Source organism: Eurosta solidaginis, chromosome 2 (assembly GCF_040869045.1).
Source record: "Eurosta solidaginis isolate ZX-2024a chromosome 2, ASM4086904v1, whole genome shotgun sequence".
NCBI classification, from domain to species: domain Eukaryota; kingdom Metazoa; phylum Arthropoda; class Insecta; order Diptera; family Tephritidae; genus Eurosta; species Eurosta solidaginis.
In genome coordinates this window covers 192,483,661-192,503,742 of record NC_090320.1, presented here as the reverse complement: position 1 = coordinate 192,503,742, position 20,082 = coordinate 192,483,661, and the positions used below count along the sequence as shown (strand labels likewise).

General features: G+C 35.8%; 1 protein-coding gene across 13 annotated transcripts in view; it reads right to left on the bottom strand.

Moving 5' to 3' along the window:
- The window catches only part of kis (kismet), a 256,293-nt gene that overhangs the window by 53,894 nt on the left and 182,317 nt on the right, over positions 1-20,082 (bottom strand). The window lies entirely within an intron of this gene.

Genomic DNA, 20,082 nt, shown 5'->3' with positions numbered 1-20,082 from the left:
AAATTTGACATGTTATCTTGAATGGTGTACCCTGCAAAAATCGTTGGATAATGTGGTCCACTGGAGTACTTACCATTATACTCCACTGTAATGCAGCAATGGACCAACTCATGTTTCGACACGAACATATTGTAAGCCGATCATTGTTCGTTTTTAACGATTGCAATCACTACACGATGTTTATTGGACTGTGGATACTCCATGGATTACTCTGATGTAATGCGGAGCTGGAGTATATGGTCCAGTCCTAGGACATCGCAATGCTAATTGGACCATATTTTTTGTATGAATTGTGGTTAATTTTGGAGCACTCGGTTGGTCCATAGCGAGTACTCCATACATGCATGCATGGAGTACTCGCGATTTTTGCAGGGTAGCGCAAACTGGGTTCTTCCCAATACGAAATAATAATAAAATGCAAAATACTTTCCTTCAATCGCATAGCCTGAGTCCTCTCGATTCACTCAAAAATTAAGCGTTTCATAACAAACACTTTTTATCACTTCAATCACCACGTGTTCTCATACCTTCCCACAGCCGAGTGAAGAAGGCATTTAGAGAGGACGTTAGCGCGGAAATGTTGGCAAGATACGATTTTGATGAGTATGAGTCCCGGGAACGGGGACTCATGGTAGTATTTTGTGTGACAAAATTTTATTAAATGTTGGTGTTTTCCATCAGTATTGTTTTAATATGCCTGCTAAACTTTAAAAAGGTGTGAACCCTCTGAGCAAGTATGCAAAAAAAAATATTAACAAAATGGGTCAAAAGAATGAAAATAGAAGTGGTTTTTGTTTTACTAGATAGGAACTTTCGGAGATTGTACATCTGAGATATTTTCGGACGTAAATGGTGCCGACTTCATTCCAACTGACCGTGAACTGCTACAGAATATCACAAGAAGTAAAACTGTTTACCTTTGCCTCACTCGTCAAGAATTAATTTGTTTCAAATGTGCCAAAAAAGTATGTGCGGTATGTGCTGTTATTGACTGACTTCAGTCGTTGCACTGTTTTTTGCAATGGGAGTCAACTTTCTAAAGCTTATTTCATAGGACCCACTTGCGGAACGGCAAATTATTGTTTTAGCTCAGAGTTAATTAAAAAAAATGTCAAACATGTATGAGTTTAACCTCTCATGTCAAGTTAACTCTGAGTTCAAATGATAACTTAACGTTCTGCAAGCGGACCTAAGAAACATTTCATATTTAAAGGAAATATAAAAAAAATTGTTTGTCTTGCATTATATAAATGATTTGTTTTCGTTTAACGTGAAGCCTTTATTTTTTAACATTTTTTTAACAACACAGAAAAATAGCATAGCCACACCGAAGATCCTGGATTCGATTCCCGGCCAATGCAACATCAAATCTTTAGAAACTAGTTTTTCAATTAGAAAAAACGGGGTTGTCCCTCGGCAGTGATTTGGCAAACACTCCGAGTGTAATTCTGTCATAAAAAGCTTTTCAGTGAAAACTCATCCGCCGTTCAGAGTCGGCGTAAAACATGTAGATCCCGCCAAGTTGGCCTATAATTTATTCCAAGGCTATCGCACCTTGGATTTATTATTTATATACGTTTTTAAATTTTTTTATATTATTTTATATTATAAGAACTTAAATTCTATATTAAATAAACATTATATAAAATGATAAAAAAATGCCATTGGTTTTTTTTCGTAAATGAGAAATGTGTGTGACCTGAGGGACTCAGAACTTTTTTAGGGGGTGCCTGCGATTGAGATTTGCAGGCGTTTGCACATAGTCATTTTTTCATAGTTTTTAAAACCGTGAAGCATACTTGAAGGGGCTACAACTGGTTTTGCAAACAAAAATAAATGAAAACAACTTCAAAACTCAAAACTAAATGAAAATAATTTTAAGTAAGCTAATTAAAAATAATAAAAAAGTTTCGGGTGTTGCAAGGATCAAAAAAACATCATAAACTTCAGACTTCATTGCGATCTTTTACAACTTTTTTTTCGACTATTATTCCCAGTAATTTTGCATGTGGAACATTCCATTAGCAAAAATTATAATAAAATGTGAATGACAATGAAATTTTGTGTAAAAACTAGATTTAACTTTGTTTTCTTTTCGCATTAAACAGTAGGTTTTAACTGTCGTTAACGGCAGTAAAACTGTTGGTACCAGGGCGAAAAATAGCCTGGTTCACCTTATGTAAGATTTGTTCCATATCAGCAAGCTTATAACCTTAGACCTGAAATTGTTAATGTTAGAAAGTCCCCCGGTCTCTACTGCCATTTCAAAAAACGCCCAATTTCAGAAAACTTTTAACAAACAAATATTTGTTTGAGAAACGTTGAAAAGTTCTTTTTATTAGACCAAAATTAAACACGATATAAAACTGTATTTGAAGCACTGTCGAAACATTTTTGAACTCACGAAAGACGTGAACCATGGTTCAACTATATGGTTGGCTAATCTTAACAGCAACAAATTATGTCTGTTCAAATTGTCAAAATCTGTGTATTGGTGTTGGTGCGAATGGTATGGAATGGAAACAAAACTTAGCAGTTTTTGTATGTGTAAGAAAATGTTGCCAATGTGTTGGTTTCATTTTGAGTTTTGTCCTTTTGACAATCCCATCGACCTTGCAATGAAATATATAACATCAGCTGATGAGCTGAGCCAACCATATAATTGAACCATGGACATGAAAAAAGTTTCGAACAGTTCAGAATCAGAATATTTATCTTTTTCACTGAGTTCAATAAACTCATAATAAACTAATTCTTATTACATCAATTGTTTGTTGAAAAAAATAGTATATACATATGTATGACACTACTTTATTTTCTTGTATTTTCTTTGTACATTTTCTGTGTTTTTTCGCCCTCTCCTAATAGGATTTCAGTATTGGTGTAATTAATTGGCGTGCGAAATTTCTGAAAATATCCCCTCAGAGAACTGACAAAAAACTCTTTAAACATAAAATATCTTCGTGCAAAATTTTAAGAAAATAGCTCAATTGGTAGTGGAATGTTGATGAATTTTATTTTTAAGCAATATTTGATATATAAAGTGGGCGTGGTTATATACCTATTCCGTCCATTTTAGGTGAAAGACTTTCTCGTACTAAGACGATGTACGTGAAATTTCATTTCAATACGATTGCTTAAACGAAAGTGAATGCAAAAGAACATGTTACGACGAACCTTCAGATGGTTTGGCTGACGGATAGATGGACGAATGGATGAGCAATGTTAACTTACATTTTTTCGGTAAAGGCTTTCGAATTTTCTAGTTGAGGCTTCCGTTTCTTTTCGGCAGTCAATTTGTACTTTAGTCGGAAGCATTATGTCTTCAACGTCGTGTCAAATAAAGTCACGTGAAAAATTGGAGTGGCAAAGGATATACAGTGACGGATAAAAATCTACATACACCCCCTATTTCCGCTGGATTGAAAGACGTATAACTTTTCTGAAAAGTTTGTTTATACAATTGTATTTTAAACCATTTTCTAATCAGAATACACTGAAAACATCTTTTTATGTACATTAAATAGCAAAATTATGGGAAAGAAACATAAAAAAACATTGACAAAAGTCTACATACAGTACAAAAATATGAACATCTATCTACACGTACACAAATATGAAAAACTTCACGTAACACTAAATAATATCGTCTCCTACTAGTTAGTCGGTTCACCATAAACATCAATAACAGCTTGAAGCTGTCGTGGCATTGAGGCTACTAAATTTGTTAACTCTGCAGGAGTTATACTGTTCCAAGCTTCTATGATGCGTTCTTTGAGATCTACTGCGATTATTATTTTCAGTAGTATGACTATATTCAAAGGTTTTTACAATGGTTTGTACTGTGATGAATTTTTTCTTTTCTGTACTGTACAAACAAATTTCTTACGTAAACCGAAATTTCTTTTTTAGGAGGCATTGTTGATGCTTAAGTGTTCAAACCGCAACTAAACTCAATCTTAGCAAAGCAACAACCATAAAAAGTATGAAACTAGGTAGTACTTTTGGGTTAGTACAACACAACATATTAGTATTATTGCGAATATTAACATCACAAAGTGATACTAACAGCCCTGAGCCGATACTAAGCAGCCACTCGTATGTACGTAAACAAATCAATCATCATTTACACATGTACATACAAGGCAACAGAGAGATACTCGCCATCAGCCGAAGTAGTACTCACATTATATACAGACGTATATGGCTGCAAACTACAAATATACATGTATATGGCTGGTAACCAAGCATAAAGTTCACGAAATTACTAGACCTTAGGAGAAATGGGTGAACGAGGAAACCGATAGTATAAAAGCAGCGCAAGCTGAGGCATGACTAATCAGTTTTGATTTAAGCACGCTATTGGTTGTGAAGTATAAGTGTTATTGCGAAGTACATTCAAAGTAGTCTAATAAAGACCATTTTGCATTATTGAATATTGGAGTTATTTATTCAACAGCTTAGCGATTCGAACGTTAGCAGAAGGTTTGGAATAAGCGTTACAGTATGTTACTTTTGTCAACACTAATATTGCGTTTTTCGCCATAACTTAGTTGCTTCTTGTTAAAGAAAGGATTTGTTTTTGATAAAACGATTAAAAAAAGAGTTCAAACGAAATTGCATATACACTTTTTCCGCAATGTGTCTCTCCTAAACAACGAAAGTAGGGGGTGTAGTAGACTTATGTCCGTAACTGTAGCTGTTTGTTTTGAAGCACAGCTTATCTATGTATAATAAATTCCGGGTCTGTTGCTCTTTTGCGCATTCGTGGATATGTAGAAGTTAAACTCCCACCCTATGGCAGCCTCTATTTATTCTTCTTGATATTAGAAAAATATGGAATCACTACGAAACTATATAAATGATTGAAAAATTCCAATTCAGTTGATTATGTGTACAAATTTGGGTATATTAACCCACACCCCCGCTAGGTCAAATGTACGTTCGTTTGCTATGTGTGACAGAACCTTAAATATGCATAATTTGCACATAAATGTGTGAGTGGTAATGTCTAGAATGCTTATGAGTATGGCATAGATGGAAAGGATTATATGCGCCAATAACAGCAAGAACAAGCCATACTTACACGGTATGAAATGGGGAGAACTACACGTATACATACATATATGGGAATAAATGTATGTACATATGTACAGATTACAAACGAAATAAAAATGAGTGAATATATAAATTTGTATAATTGAGCACTCGCGCCAATCGCGCTGCAATTAAAAAAAAAGTTAATGGCATTAAATCAAGGGTCTCCAAAAATTGAAAGTGACTGCCCTTCCGAATACACAATGAGAGCACAATTGTGCTATGGAATGCAGACCCCTGCATTAAATGTAGAGTTGGGTCGTTTCGTTCTGAACTTGTTCAATTGACCGGGTCTCTCAACTGAACAAGTGAACTAGATCTTCGATTTCGGTTCATTTTGTTCTTTTAGTTCATTTGTTCTTTTAGTTCGTTTTATCTAATGTTATTCTTTCTCTCTTCTTGTTCGCGAACATTGTAAATTCATACATATATACGCAGAAATTCACAGTGAGCACGAATGTCGACGATGCCACTTACACTAAAGATATGTGTGGCCATCTTTGTGTGTGGCACTGCTAAAACAATGTATGTATGGACTTTTTATGAAAAACATGTTTTGTAAAAATCTAATTATTACATTTATTAAACTTGAAAAGTTCATATTTATGTACAATTTTTTGAAGTTAATTATACATATATATAAACTTATTTATTCATTACTCATTTAAATATACGTACACAAAGCATTGCTGCATACACACCACCATCTATACCTTGTTGGCTTTTTTCGCGGGTGCGAGCAGCAGTGATCAAATTTGCTTGAAAAAAGAACAGATGAACAAAAAGAACAACTTGTTCGTTCATCAGAAAATGAACGAAAGATTCGAATCTCTGAAATGAACGAAAAAGCACAACTCTAATTAAATGCATTGTCGAAATAATTAATCAACTAGCAAAACATATCTAAATTTCAAAATCAGTCAAACCTAATTGTATATTCGAAAACCTTACAGAAACTAAAGTGGTATCTATTTAAATAACTCCGTATGTACATACATAAGTATGTATCACATTTTTTCAATAAAGTCAACAGCAACAACGCACCAATTATTGCGCTATAAAGCAAGAAAACTATCACCATATTTTTGTTTTCACAGATATGCTTCTTCTTGTTGTTCCTATTTTTACTCTCAAATACTATGCTTGTTGTTGTATTTGTTGATAAGTACTCTTTTATTGCAGTCTTATATTATAAGATATATGTACAAATATTTTAGAGTACTCGGCTTGACTAGTGTATACTTATTACATATGTACATATATAACACAGGACCGCATTTACAATGTCAGGCCCGAAGAAATTTAATATTTCTAGGTGAGTACTATGAACCATATAACAGCTAAATTTGTAAAAAAAAATATATATATATAAACCCGAACAACCCACATGTGTCCATCAGACACACTTTTAATATATTTTGGGTCTCAAGTACAAAGTGCGGTATCCACATTATAAGACGAAATAGAGCAGCCAAGTAATTTTGACACTTTCTTTAAACGTTTCTCTGTTTTCTACGAAGCGACGTCAATCACTCCCTGCAAGATATGAAAATCAGATTCAGCAATGGATTAGAAGAAAATTTGTTAAAATTAAGAAATTCAAATTGAAAATGCACTTAAGTTAAATAGAATACACTAGACTAGTGAAAAAAGCACTTGTGCTCATTCTATTTGAATTAAATACAATCACTGTTATTCGTGGTGTTGAACCAACTGTGTCCTTACTGGGACCCTGCCCAAGAAATAATGGGACGCACATACATATTTCTTGGCGTAACCAGGGCTCCCCTGCGCTGGTGTTCTAAAAATATTTAGAAGGTAGCAGAAACATTAGTTTTCTCGACAAACGAAATTTTGCTTGATCCATTTTTTCTTTTGTATGAAATTTTTTATTTCTTGCAATGTGGATACCGCTTAAGTGGTAATTATGTTTTATGCATTTTTTTTTCTCCAATATACTCTAAGTAACGAAAATATCTTAAGCAGGGCTACCAAACCAGAAATGTCCAGTAAACAAATATACATATTTGTATCCTTCTTGAAATTAGCGGAAAAATAGTTAAGGGGAAAAGCTCTTTTTGTACTAAATTTGTGGAAGATCGGTCACATAATAAGTAATAAATTAAGAAATGAACATTAAAAGTTTTGGTTATTGTTGTAAACGAACTCAAACATATGTATATTATGTTTAATTGGTAATTAATTTGCACTCAAAATAACTTTGTTTTCTTTTTGAAAAGCAGGTGATTGTCTTAGGCACGGTTTTTCAGTGAAACCCAAACTAAGTTTGCTTAAACTCCAGTTAACTACAGATCAGGTTTTCAGTTACAGTTTAAGGCCGCTTTTGCGGTACGTCATATGGTTTTTAATTACATAGATAATTTGTAGATTCGGCAACAGCTAGAGTATGTATATCCAACAAACAGGGAAAAAATATTTCTTCAACATTAGAGTAATATATATCTAATTCTGGAAATGATATCCAATACATATCTTTCTCTGGATAGTGATTTCCAAACCTTGAGAAATTTTGTAAAATTTATAGTTCTCGAGTTAAACTCCGTCATTCTCAAATTATTCTCCACTGCAGCATTGTACTAGCGTATGGTGATGATATTGATATTATTGGCCTGAACAAATACACGGTGAGTTGTGTCTTTTCGGGATTAGATAGAGAAGCAAAAAGTGGGTCTTTCTGCAAATGAGGACAAGACGAAGTACTTGCTGTCACCCAAGAAAGAATCGACGCATTCACTCCTTGGAAGTCACGTCAGTGATGAAGGATATAAACTCGATATTGTGAAGAACTTCCGTCTATTTTGAAATTTGCACTAACAGCAAAAACAATGTGCAATACATTCATATCTGTCCTAATGTGTGACTCGGACGATGGCGAGGGAAGATGAGACGGCTCAGCACTCGAGAGAAAAGTTCTCCGGAAAATGTATGGTCCTGTCCGTGATGCCGACGGCGAGTATCGAAAGAGGTATCGATGAGCTGTATGAGCTTTACGCAGCTAAGACGATAGTGCGGCGAATAAAAACCAAAAAGCTTCGCTGGCTAGGTCATGTTTGGCGAATGGACGAAGGCGCTCCGGCCAAGAAAGTATTTCAGTCGACACCGCAGTTTGGAAGCAAGTGGTGGACGATGACTTCACCTCCTTGGAGCTCCCATTAGCGTCAGTTATCGCGAATCAGGGGCAGTTGGCGTTACTTGTTACGAAACGGCCAAAATTGCTTAGGAGGTTTAGCGCCAATTAATGATCATGTAGCATTGGAATCTTACAGTTGAGTCCAGTTAGAGAACCACACCAACTTGAGTATCAACATTTTTTGCTATATAAAAATTTCCTACGACTCTCCAGTTTTGCCACTGTTTCAAAACAACTTTCGATATTTTAAAAGTATGATACCTATCAATCAATGGTATTCAAGCCCAAATTCTTTTTGAGTATACTAGCTCAGCTTAAACTTTTGTTAAGGTTGTCTGAAAAACTTCATAATAAGTTTAGTGTGGTTTTACTGACAAACTGAGTTGAACTTGTACCGAAAAACCGGGCTTTAGTGTGTCCAATGGACAATTGGTCAAATACACCACAATAGTTTACTGGATAGTTAATGGTTGATGAAAATTCGTAACTTTTAAAATAAAATTATTCGATTTAAGAAAATAAAATTACTCAAGAAAAATTGTATAGCAACTAAGTGAAACAGCATTTTTAAGGGCGCAACACTGAATGGAAGACCACATATAAAGACCTGAAAATCGTTTTACTACTTTTACTTGGTCATATATTTTTACTATGGTCATCTATAATTTTTAATATTTTGCCAGATATTTTGGAATAGAAGGTTTAAGAACATTAAGGGTCAAAAGATGCAGTTGGGGTATATATGTAGAGAAAGGATAAATCGTAACGTTAAGTTTCACGTTAATCAAGAAATTTCAATCGTATCCATTGAAACACTTGCGAATGTAATTGTTAAAGCAGTTATAAAAATAAGTTTCATTTCGTTTTTAAACGAAACTCCATGTACACAGGTTAAGCAAATCAAGCATATTCAAAATAAAATTATGTTAAGCCAATAAAAAAAAATTTTAATTAAATTTAATAACATTGAGTACTTCATCTTGTTTACTACTACAAACCCAATATAGATAGGAAAGTCTGCCTAAAAGTATGCTATAAATATTACTTTGGGTAGCAGCTAATATTGAGAAAAATTCAACAGCGTTTGTGAGGGAAGTGATTGTGCTTTCAAACGGGTATGTGTAGATCTATATATATAAAATTCAAATTATGTATGTATGTAGGTATAGATCGGGTTGCGTCCTAAACGGATCGACCGATCACAACCAAATTTACGCAACCCACTAGAAACCTTCCAGGGATGGTCATAGGCTAAAAATAATTTCGATATATAAAAGGGGCGTGGCACCTGCCATACAAATGGAATCTTTGATACTGCATAATTCTGAAGGTATTCATGCAAGAACATTGAAATTCAGTAAGGAGTTATATGAGGTCAATCCCTAACACCACCAAGAAAATGTGGTGTGAGGAAGAACGGGGCGTGGCACATCCCATACAAATGGAATATATCATACTGCATATCTCTGGATGTAGTAATGGTAGGATAGTGAAAATTGGTAAGGAGCTATATGACGTCAAGTCCTAACACCTCCTGTAAAATGTGGAATTGGGGGAAGGGGGCGTGGCACCTTCCCAACATATGGGATTTTTCAGAACTATGGCTGCCGTGCAAACTTAGGCTAAAGTTTGACTACAGAAATGAGTTTGACTGTTATTCCTTTTGGACGTTTAGTAATCTGCTGCCGTTAAAATTTTTGTCAACTTCGGGTTATCTACATCTTCTATATCTATATAAAATTCAAAATTTCGAAAACAACAAAGTTTTCATACCAAGGATTCCATTAATAGTATCTTAAATCATCTCATAATTCTTTTCGAAAACTCTCAGCATAAATTAAATACGTTTTGAGCTCAGATAGGACCTTTTTGAAACAAATTCTAATATAAAACGTTCATCAAACCATTTTAAAGATACGGCGTTTTCGAACTTGTTTGAGATAGGATCAGTAAAAAAATTTTTGGGGCGTTATATGGAAGAAAATATTCAACAGCCAGGAATAAGTCCATACATATGTATGTATGTATGTATTTTTCTTTGAACTACGTTGAAATAATTACAACTTAAATTATTCTGAAATATTGTTGCCCTCTGCGCGCCGCTAGCCAGTTACCCAGTCTACCGCGTTATGATTAGTGCGGCACTGCACATATGCAAGTATGTATGAATGTAGCTATCAGAAATACCAAAATGTATAAAGGGATAAAATATAAAATAAAATAGTAATAACACAACTACATGTATACGTTCCACGCCAAAAAGGCACACCACACAGATACACTAACACATACATACGTACGTTACTGTTCAACACTCATTTATAGAAACGATACCACGCGAGCACTTAGCACAACAGAGACACCCTAACTAAAATGGATTAAGATTCAGGTACAAAAAGTTATTTAACGCAAATTCAGTACTGGTCGCACAGTGTGCAAATATTGAACAAATTTTATTAGCTAGGGACTGTCGAATTGTTTTAGCTAGAGTACTCGAATTTTTTCGGTTTCGTAAATGGTGTTCATCATGCGTCCTAAGTTCAGCTTACTCCAAACTGGAAAATTGCGAAAAAGATGGGTTTTTATGGTGACCGAGGACAAAACGAAGTACATGCTGTCATCAAGCCATAATTTTGAAGTAGACAAACGAAAATCATGCTCTACAAGTCAGTTTTCGTAACCGTCTTGCTGTATGGTGCAGAAGCATGGACAATGACAACATCAGCTGAAGGAGTGTTCGGCGCTACGCTGGCTAGACTATGTTATGCGAATGAAAGATGGTGCTCCCGTTAAAAAAAGAGTTTTTATCAGAACCCGCCTATGGAAGCAGAGGAAGAGGGCTGCCCTAATTCGCTGGAAGGAACAGATAGAAAACGGTTTAAGTTCCCTTGGTGTGACCAATTGGCGCCAGTTAACCCAGCGAAGAAGCAACTGGGACGCCTTTTTGGACGGCCACAATCGTTTAAACGTTAAAGCGCCAATTAAGTAAGTACAACACGAAGAGTCCAATTTCGAGCTTCGAAAGACAAAACCTACGCTGTAGAGGATAATTTCGAAAAAACGAGAAATTACTTTGATTGAGTTGGCTCCATATCCAACTGGGTGCTGTGGAGCGTAAGAAATCATACAAACTAAAACAAAAAAAAACTAAAACATTTTACTGTGCATAATAAATTATTTGAAGACTCCATCGCGCTCTTATACACACATGAGCGGCGCTCTCACCAAAAGACGATGATGGTAAATTGAAGGTGGAAATGCAATGCGGTAAAGGCAAGAGGCGTTGGATGTGATGTTACCGATTACGGCGACAAAAACAATGCAAACAGAACAAACAACGCCGATGAAGAAAGAAGAAGAAGCAGACTTAGCGACTTTTTGTTGTTTCTACTTGCTTCCACCACATGCATACATAAATTGAACTATATGAGGAGGCTAAATAAAAAGAGTACCGCAGTTTTGCTCAATCTAAATGAGCATAAAAACCCTAAAGATTACGTACTATGTTCTATGAAAATTGAGAAAATTTGTTCGTTTCTTCTTATTTTTATTTCATTTCTATTAGGTCGGTTGAATGTTTGTTAAAACGTAGACATCATTTTGGGAGAGTAAAAGTGGTAGACGTTCAAACCGACTGCATGTAGTGAGCGGTGACAGTGGAAGCAATGGGCCTTAAATATTTTTTTTTATTTTGTTGTATTTTATTTTAAGTTTAGACAGAGAATAAGAAGAGCAATCGGTTTTGGTTTCGAAATTTCATATGGCTTGACTGGATGTTATTAGTTGACAGCTTTTGGATGCCGAGGGTTACTTTTGGTAGGTTGGTTGGTTTTGTCGTTTGCTCAATATGTTGTACAAGAAGTGTTACATTAATAAAAATTAACATTAGCAACTGTAAATATGTACAAACATGTGTATGCGTATATGAATGTATGCATGCGAAGTCTCTACTCTCATAATCAGCATATAAATTGTATGTATGTAGAAACTAATGTACAATTTATACAATAAAATCTCTACGTGGCGATGAATCTCAAGACCAAACCGACAAACAATTGGATGTGAGTAAATATGTAAATATACAAGTACCAAACAAGCGCAGATGTGAGGAAAGTATTCTAGGTAGATATATACATATATACACGCTTGACACCCGCCGCCCTACTTGAATTGATTGGATACAAGTGGCATCTACGCCAGCAGTCACGCGAGTTCTTCGTCTCATTCGAATATGGAATTTAGATTTTTTAGTTTAGAATAATGGATTGATATTTGTGTGTGTGTATGCTGTAACCCTATAAGAAAATTTTTATTGAAGAATAAATGTATACTACGCAAGAAGCTTGTTCGTATGCGAGTTCGACTCATTTTAAGATGTAGAGCTAGTGGTAGAGGTCTAGGATAAGTAGAAAAGGGAGGAATGAGAAAAGATATATGGAAAGGCGGTAGGGCAGTGGTCACCGATGTTGAAGCTGTGAAGCTATTATTCTAATATTGAAGAAAATCTGTTATTTTAACAGTTTTCATTGCTATTATGAGGGCAGAGCTAGGCGGTCACCGTGCTGCGGTGGTAGCATGCTCCACCAACCACAGCGAAAATCCTGTGTTCAAGGCCAGGATAAAGCTAGGCAAAAATTGTTAGAAAAAGGTTTTTCAATTAGAAAAAAAAATTCTGATATTAAGCACACAAAACAAACAACAACAGCTTTTAAGTGTACAGCTGGGTATGTAATGTTCGGTTTCACCCGAACTTAGACTTCCTTACATGTTATATTTGTTTTTGTTGGTAGTGTTATAGTGATAAAGAGACATACCTAGTATGCAATCATAAGATTTAGCTCTGAAGTTTTTTTTTTAAATGCGAATTCTACACATTACCGAGCACAACAAAACAATTTTTAACAGAAAAAAGTCAAAGTGAGGTAATTTAGTCTACAGTCTGTTTAATTGAAGCGTGACCGACAGTGTTAAAGTTAGTGTCACATTATAGCAAAATTTTAGGACATACTACGTAGGTAGATGCACATTCCACCTGCAGACCTAATGACCAAATATATAGCACTAGCAGTTGCAATAAGGCTTACGGCCTCTGGACAGCTTGAGTGCATAAGGCCAAATCAGTACAGTGCCGTTAAATAATGAGCGAACAGAGTATATGGTCCCGTTCCTGAGCTACGAACGAGTTCTTGGGGCCATAATAGACACGGAGAGTTAGCACACGGGTGCGGCAATGTCAGAACATACTATATAAGCGTATACCAATGGTTCGAAATTACCGTAAGGGGTTGGTCTGCCATATGTTGATCTAGAAATAAGTATATCCCACAGGTTGTTAGATCACTACAGCGTATGTCAAGTGGACAACCTGGAGGAAGCGTGCTTAACCTGCAGTCTTTTCAGGCGACTGTCAAGGCAACAATCTCACACCGTACTTTCTTAAGTCTTGGAATGGAAGCATTGGAGAGACTTGGCTCAGACCGGGCCATACATCTTTACTGGGTTCCCGGTCATAACGTGATAGAGGGTAACGAAAAGTCCGATGAGTTCAGCACACATTGAATCGACGGTAGGCGTCCCAATCCCTTAATAAGTCATCTGCACGCTCTTACGTGTCAAACCCATTGGATTTCTATACCTGGAGGAGGTCATAGTATATGAGTGGGGTCAACATTAGGAATTAATAAAAAGTTTTCGTTTGCATAAATCGTACTTTTCTTGAAAATAATTGAATATGTACTATATACATACATATGTAAATGCATACTAACAATCGTTTTCTTTTGCATATGTCCATCGATAAACCATATAGCCGCCTCTTTACATACATATGTATACATATCGATGTGCATATTTACAGCAGGTAAAAAACCAAGAACTTGAACGCACATTCCTACATGCAAACATATTTATGCAGTTAAAACTGTCAGGTAGTCAATATATGGATGGATGTTCAAAATGAGTGGCAGACGAGTATAAATGGAAATTAATACCCATAATAATAATATACATATTCGCTCATACAACAAAGAAAGTACTAAGGCAATTCGATGGCATCAGAGCAGCGCAAAGACACCGAACTCAGCGATAAACGAAAAAAATTAAATGGTAGAAACATGTAAATCAACATTGTTTAACTTTACCTTTAATACATTCACAGCCATACGCTCTTATCCACCACGCTGCCACACAGCCGCACTCACAGACAACATAGACGACTACGTACATACATAATCAAATTTAAGCAAATGCAATGAGAGTAACACCAAAGTAATAAAATAAGCATTCAATGGTTATAGGAAAATTTGAAATACAGAACCACTAGACGAAAATCGTGAAACAGTAATTCAGTGTTGAACTAAATCGGGCCAACCTATAAGATAATGCATACAACAATCGAAGAGAGGTGGTAGCAACAGCAGCAGCTGAGCCAACAAACAGACAATCAAACAAACAAAAATACTTATTTTATATTTCAAAAAACAAAAAATTAAAATTGAACAACGAAAATAGAGAATACAAGCGAAAATATATCTTAAAATTGCCACCGATGATAGGTACATAGCTAAGGGATAGATAATTATAAGGCTGCTGCTGCTCCTGCCGTTTTTGCTGTTTTAACGAGGCAGAGTCGAGAGAGGCGCGTTGATGATGGCTGATGGTTATATTGGCGTTTCTTACGATTTCTGTCTTAGTTAATGTTGTTGTTCTTATGTCTGCATTACTTTGCACACGCCAACTTCACTGTTGCACAGTGGAAGCATTTCATAATAGCGTAATAAATTGGAAAAGTCCAACACGATTTGGTACCGAATCGAGTTCTGATGTATTTCTCAAAGCTAGACGATTTGCCGAACTGTCGAGAATTATAGGGGAAATCGTTCTCGATTTTTGGAAAAGGATTAGAGTTCTAGCATATCAACAGGTTGCTCACTTTACCTCTTCAACTTTTTTTTATTGATTTTCATTTACTAACTTAATTTATTACAAAGTAGCCTTTACCCGCGCTCCGTCCGCAAGGAAAAAATTAAATATATGGGCTCATCGTTAAATATATGGCTGCTTATCACTTTACTTGTTGAAAAAAATAGTCTGTCTAATATATTTTATTTTTGTAATAGAGTAAAAAAAGAACTAAATGAGCTGACAACCTGATAGGGGAGTGACGCCGACGGGATCCTGAGCTGTTTCCTAAAACCATCCATAATTGATATCTGAAGGCTCCGCAAATGATCACCAAATGATCCCGGAATAGTCCCGAAATAACTCCGACGCGATCCCGAACCGGATCATACAGAAATTATCCCGGAAGGGTCCCAAAATGATCCCAAAATAGTTACAAACAAACATATAGGGAAAGCAGTAGTAAAAGCGTGCTAATAAAAACAAGTAAGGAAGGCTAAGTTCGGTTGTAACCGAACATTACATACTCAGTTGAGAGCTATGGAGACAAAATAAGGGAAAATCACCTCGTAGTAAAATGAACCTAGGGTAACCCTGGAATGTGTTTGCATGACATGTGTATCAAATGAAAGGTATTAAAGAGTATTTTAAGATGGAGTGGGCCATAGTTCTATACATGGACGCCATTTAGGGATATCGCCACAACGGTGGCACAGGGGTGACTCTAGAATTTGTTTGTACGATATGGGTATCAAATGAAAGGTGTTAATGAGTATTTTAAAAGGGAGTGGGCCTTAAATCTATAAGTGGACGCCTTTTCGAGATATCGCCATAAACGTGGACCAGGGGTGACTCTAGAATGCGTTTGTACAATATGGGTATCAAACGAAAGGTGTTGATGAGTATTTTAAAACGGAGTGGGCCTTAGTTCTATGGGTGGACACCTTTTCGAGATATCGCCATAAAGGTGGACCAGGGGTGACTCTATAATATGTTTGTACGATATGGGTATCAAATTAAAGGTATTAATAAGTATTTTAAAAGGGAGTGGGCCTTAGTTCTATAGGTCGACGCCTTTTCGAGATAGCACCATAAAGGTGGACCAGGGGTGACTCTAGAATGCGTTTGTACAATATGGGTATCAAACGAAAGGTGTTGATGAGTATTTTAAAACGGAGTGGGCCTTAGTTCTATGGGTGGACACCTTTTCGAGATATCGCCATAAAGGTGGACCAGGGGTGACTCTATAATATGTTTGTACGATATGGGTATCAAATTAAAGGTATTAATAAGTATTTTAAAAGGGAGTGGGCCTTAGTTCTATAGGTCGACGCCTTTTCGAGATATCACCATAAAGGTGGACCAGGGGTGACTCTAGAATGCGTTTGTACAATATGGGTATCAAACGAAAGGTGTTGATGAGTATTTTAAAAGGGAGTGGCCCTTAGTTCTATAGGTGGACGCCTTTTCGAGATATCACCATAAAGGTGGACCAGGGGTGACTCTAGAATGCGTTTGTACAATATGGGTATCAAACGAAAGGTGTTGATGAGGGTTTTAAAAGGGAGTGCTGGTAGTTGTATAAGTGAAGGCGTCTTCGAGATATCGACCAAAATGTGGACCAGGGTGACCCAGAACATCATCTGTCGGGTACCGCTAATTTATTTATATATGTATGTAATACCACGAACAGTTATCCTTCCAAGATTCCAAGAGCTTTTGATTTCGCCCTGCAAAACTTTGTCATTTTCTTCTACTTAATATGGTAGGTGTCACACCCATTTTACAAAGTTTTTTTCTAAAGTTATATTTTGCGTCAATAGACCAATCCAATTACCATGTTTCATCCCTTCTTTCGTATTTGGTATATTATTATGGCATTTTTTTCATTTTTAGTAATTTTCGATATCCAAAAAGTGGGCGTGGTCATAGTCGGATTTCGGCCATTTCTAACACTAATATAAAGTGAGTTCAGATAAGTACGTGAACTGCGTTTAGTAAAGATATATCGATTTTTGCTCAAGTTATCGTATTAACGGCCGAGCGGAAGGACAGACGGTCGACTGTGTATAAAAACTGGGCGTGGCTTCAACCGATTTCGCCCTTTTCCACAGAAAACAGTTATCGTCCTAGAATCTAAGCCTCTACCAAATTTCACAAGGATTGGTAATGTTTTTTTCGACATAGGGCATTAAAAGTATCCTAGACAATATAAATGAAAAAGGGCGGAGCCACGCCCATTTTGAAAATTTCTTTTATTTTTGTATTTTGTTGCACCATATCATTACTGGAGTTGAATGTTGACATAATTTACTTATATACTGTAAAGATATTAACTTTTCTTTTAAAATTGGACTTTAAAAAATTTTTTTTTTTAAAAGTGGGCGTGGTCGTTCTCCGATTTTGCTTATTTTTATTAGGCATACATATAGTAATAAGAGTAACGTTCCTGCCAAATTTCATTATGATATCTTCAACGACTGCCAAATTACAGCTTGCAAAACTTCTAAAATACCTTATTTTAAAAGTGGGCGGTGCCACGCCCATTGTCCAAAATTTTACTCGTTTTCTATTCTGCGTCATAAGTTCAACTCACCTACCAAATTTCATCGCTTTATCCGTATTTGGTACTGAATTATCGCAATTTTTCGATTTTTCGAAATTTTCGATATCGAAAAAGTGGGCGTGGTTATGGTCCGATATCGTTCATTTTTTATATATCTATCTGAGATGAGTGCCCAGGAACCTACATACCAAATTTCATCAAGATACCTCAAAATTTACTCAATTTATCGTGTTAACGGACGGACGGACGGACATGGCTCAATCGAATTTTTTTCGATACTGATGATTTTGATATATGGAAGTCTATATATATCTCGATTCCTTTATACCTGTACAACCAACCGTTATCCAATCAAAGTTAATATACTCTGTGAGCTCTGCTCAACTGAGTATAAAAATTGAAGGAGGGCTGATGGCGGTAGGAGAAGGAGAGCATCACTGATCGTTTTTCCAAAATTGTTAAGATCTCGATCTGTATGAGCCAGACACCAAAAATTATTGATTTAGGAGAAAATTTATATTGAGTTTTAACAATTTATAAATTTTGCACCAGAGGGGGAGAGGGAGGGAGGGTGTCAATTCTCACTTTGTAAGCCCTCGACTTGATTGACCCATTGAGTTTGTAATATTGGTGAAGGTACGTAAAGTTATAATGTGTAAAAATTATTAAAAAGTAATTGTTCTAAGGGTCGTAGGACGTCCCCCTTTCTATTTTCAAAAAAAAAAAATGTCGCTATTATCTGTGTCCCAAATTTCAACAAAATCCGTGTAGCCGTTCTGGAGTGACTCAGTCAAAAAGACGAAAAATATAATAACAAGATTACAACTGTTCCTAGGGGACAAACACATAAGTTAGTAGATCCTTCTAGACTATTGGCTATATGTGTACAAAATTTCATCCAAATCCGTTCAGTCGTTCTTTTGTGATTGAGTCACAAACACAAACGTCTGGACATAAAAACATCCAAACATCCAAATCCAAACTTTCGCATTTATAATATTATTAAGATTAAGATAAGTATAAGATGAAAAACTGATTTTCTAACTACCAACATTTTCGCACAGCATTTCACGATTTTTCTTTTGTATAACACTAAGGATTAGTGATCATGGCGAACAAATAATCGATAACTGTGGCAACATCGCATTTCTAGTGTTTCCCAAATCGAATTCAAACCTGCAACACTAGCCTAGTTTTAGATTAGAGATGCATTAGAATCATGTTAAATCACAATATTTCTTTAACGTTAGAAATCTTGTTTGCTGGAGGGTACTAACAAAAGTTTGCCAGAGCAACACATTCGCAGAGAATGTAAACCGGCGTTACATACGCCAGCACACAAAAACAACAGATTTGTATATAGATTTAATTATCTTTCACTAGTGTCCCGTATAGTACCCCGTGAGTTTTCAAAGCTCCTCTCTGCTTAGATTAATGAGTTTCACTGGGAATGTAAACAATTTGGCCTGCCTTTTCCCTGGGTATTCAATCCAGTGTCTGAACTGCTTTGTGTCCCAGTTACTTATGGTTTGCCTAGGGGGTTCCTTTGCGAGTCCACAGAAGAACTCTGAACCATATCGACCTATCCTTACAGAAAGGTCGTAACTGAAAAGTTTTCTTAACAAGGACGTGTCTCAGCGAGAGCGTATCTAAGTACTCCGGTTAATAAGGTTGTGACTGAAAAAATAAATTTTTGACAAGAATATATATAAACTTAATGTAGCTTAATTTTCTAGAGAATTTTCCATGGGAGGACCGGCGAACCAGGAAAGGGCTATTACCGCCCACTCGTTTTTGGTATTAGCCATTAACTCTCATCTAACTAATGTGTTAATGTTTGTTTTGTTTTATGTCATATTTTATGATAAATATACAGTCTCCCTGATGAAGATGAAAAAATTTCATCGAAACGCGTAGGAGGAAAAGAGAAACCTTGTGTTTTGTTTTTATTTTATCGGCCGAAAAGTTCCAAATAATTACAATTAGCCATTGAAGTTCCCATTAAAATTTTCTGAATTTTAATTTATTCAATAATTTTGAAACTATTGAAATAACGCGACACCAGAAAGAACAAGGCGGAAGCAGTTAGACTGTACCTTGTTATCGACGGGTTACCGATGTTTTATCGATTTTATTCAAGTTTTTTCGGTATCTGTTTCATAACAAATAAATGACTCGTCGATAACAAATTGGTAACACTCCGATTTGAAATTGATAACTTTACAATAACAAACAGAGCATATTTTAAAAACAAATCACTCGCTTGTTCATAACAATTCTAAATTTTCTTTGCTAATATATCGATAGCTATTCGATAAATAGTCAAAATCTCTTCGATAGTAAATCGATCACTTTGCGGTAACAAATC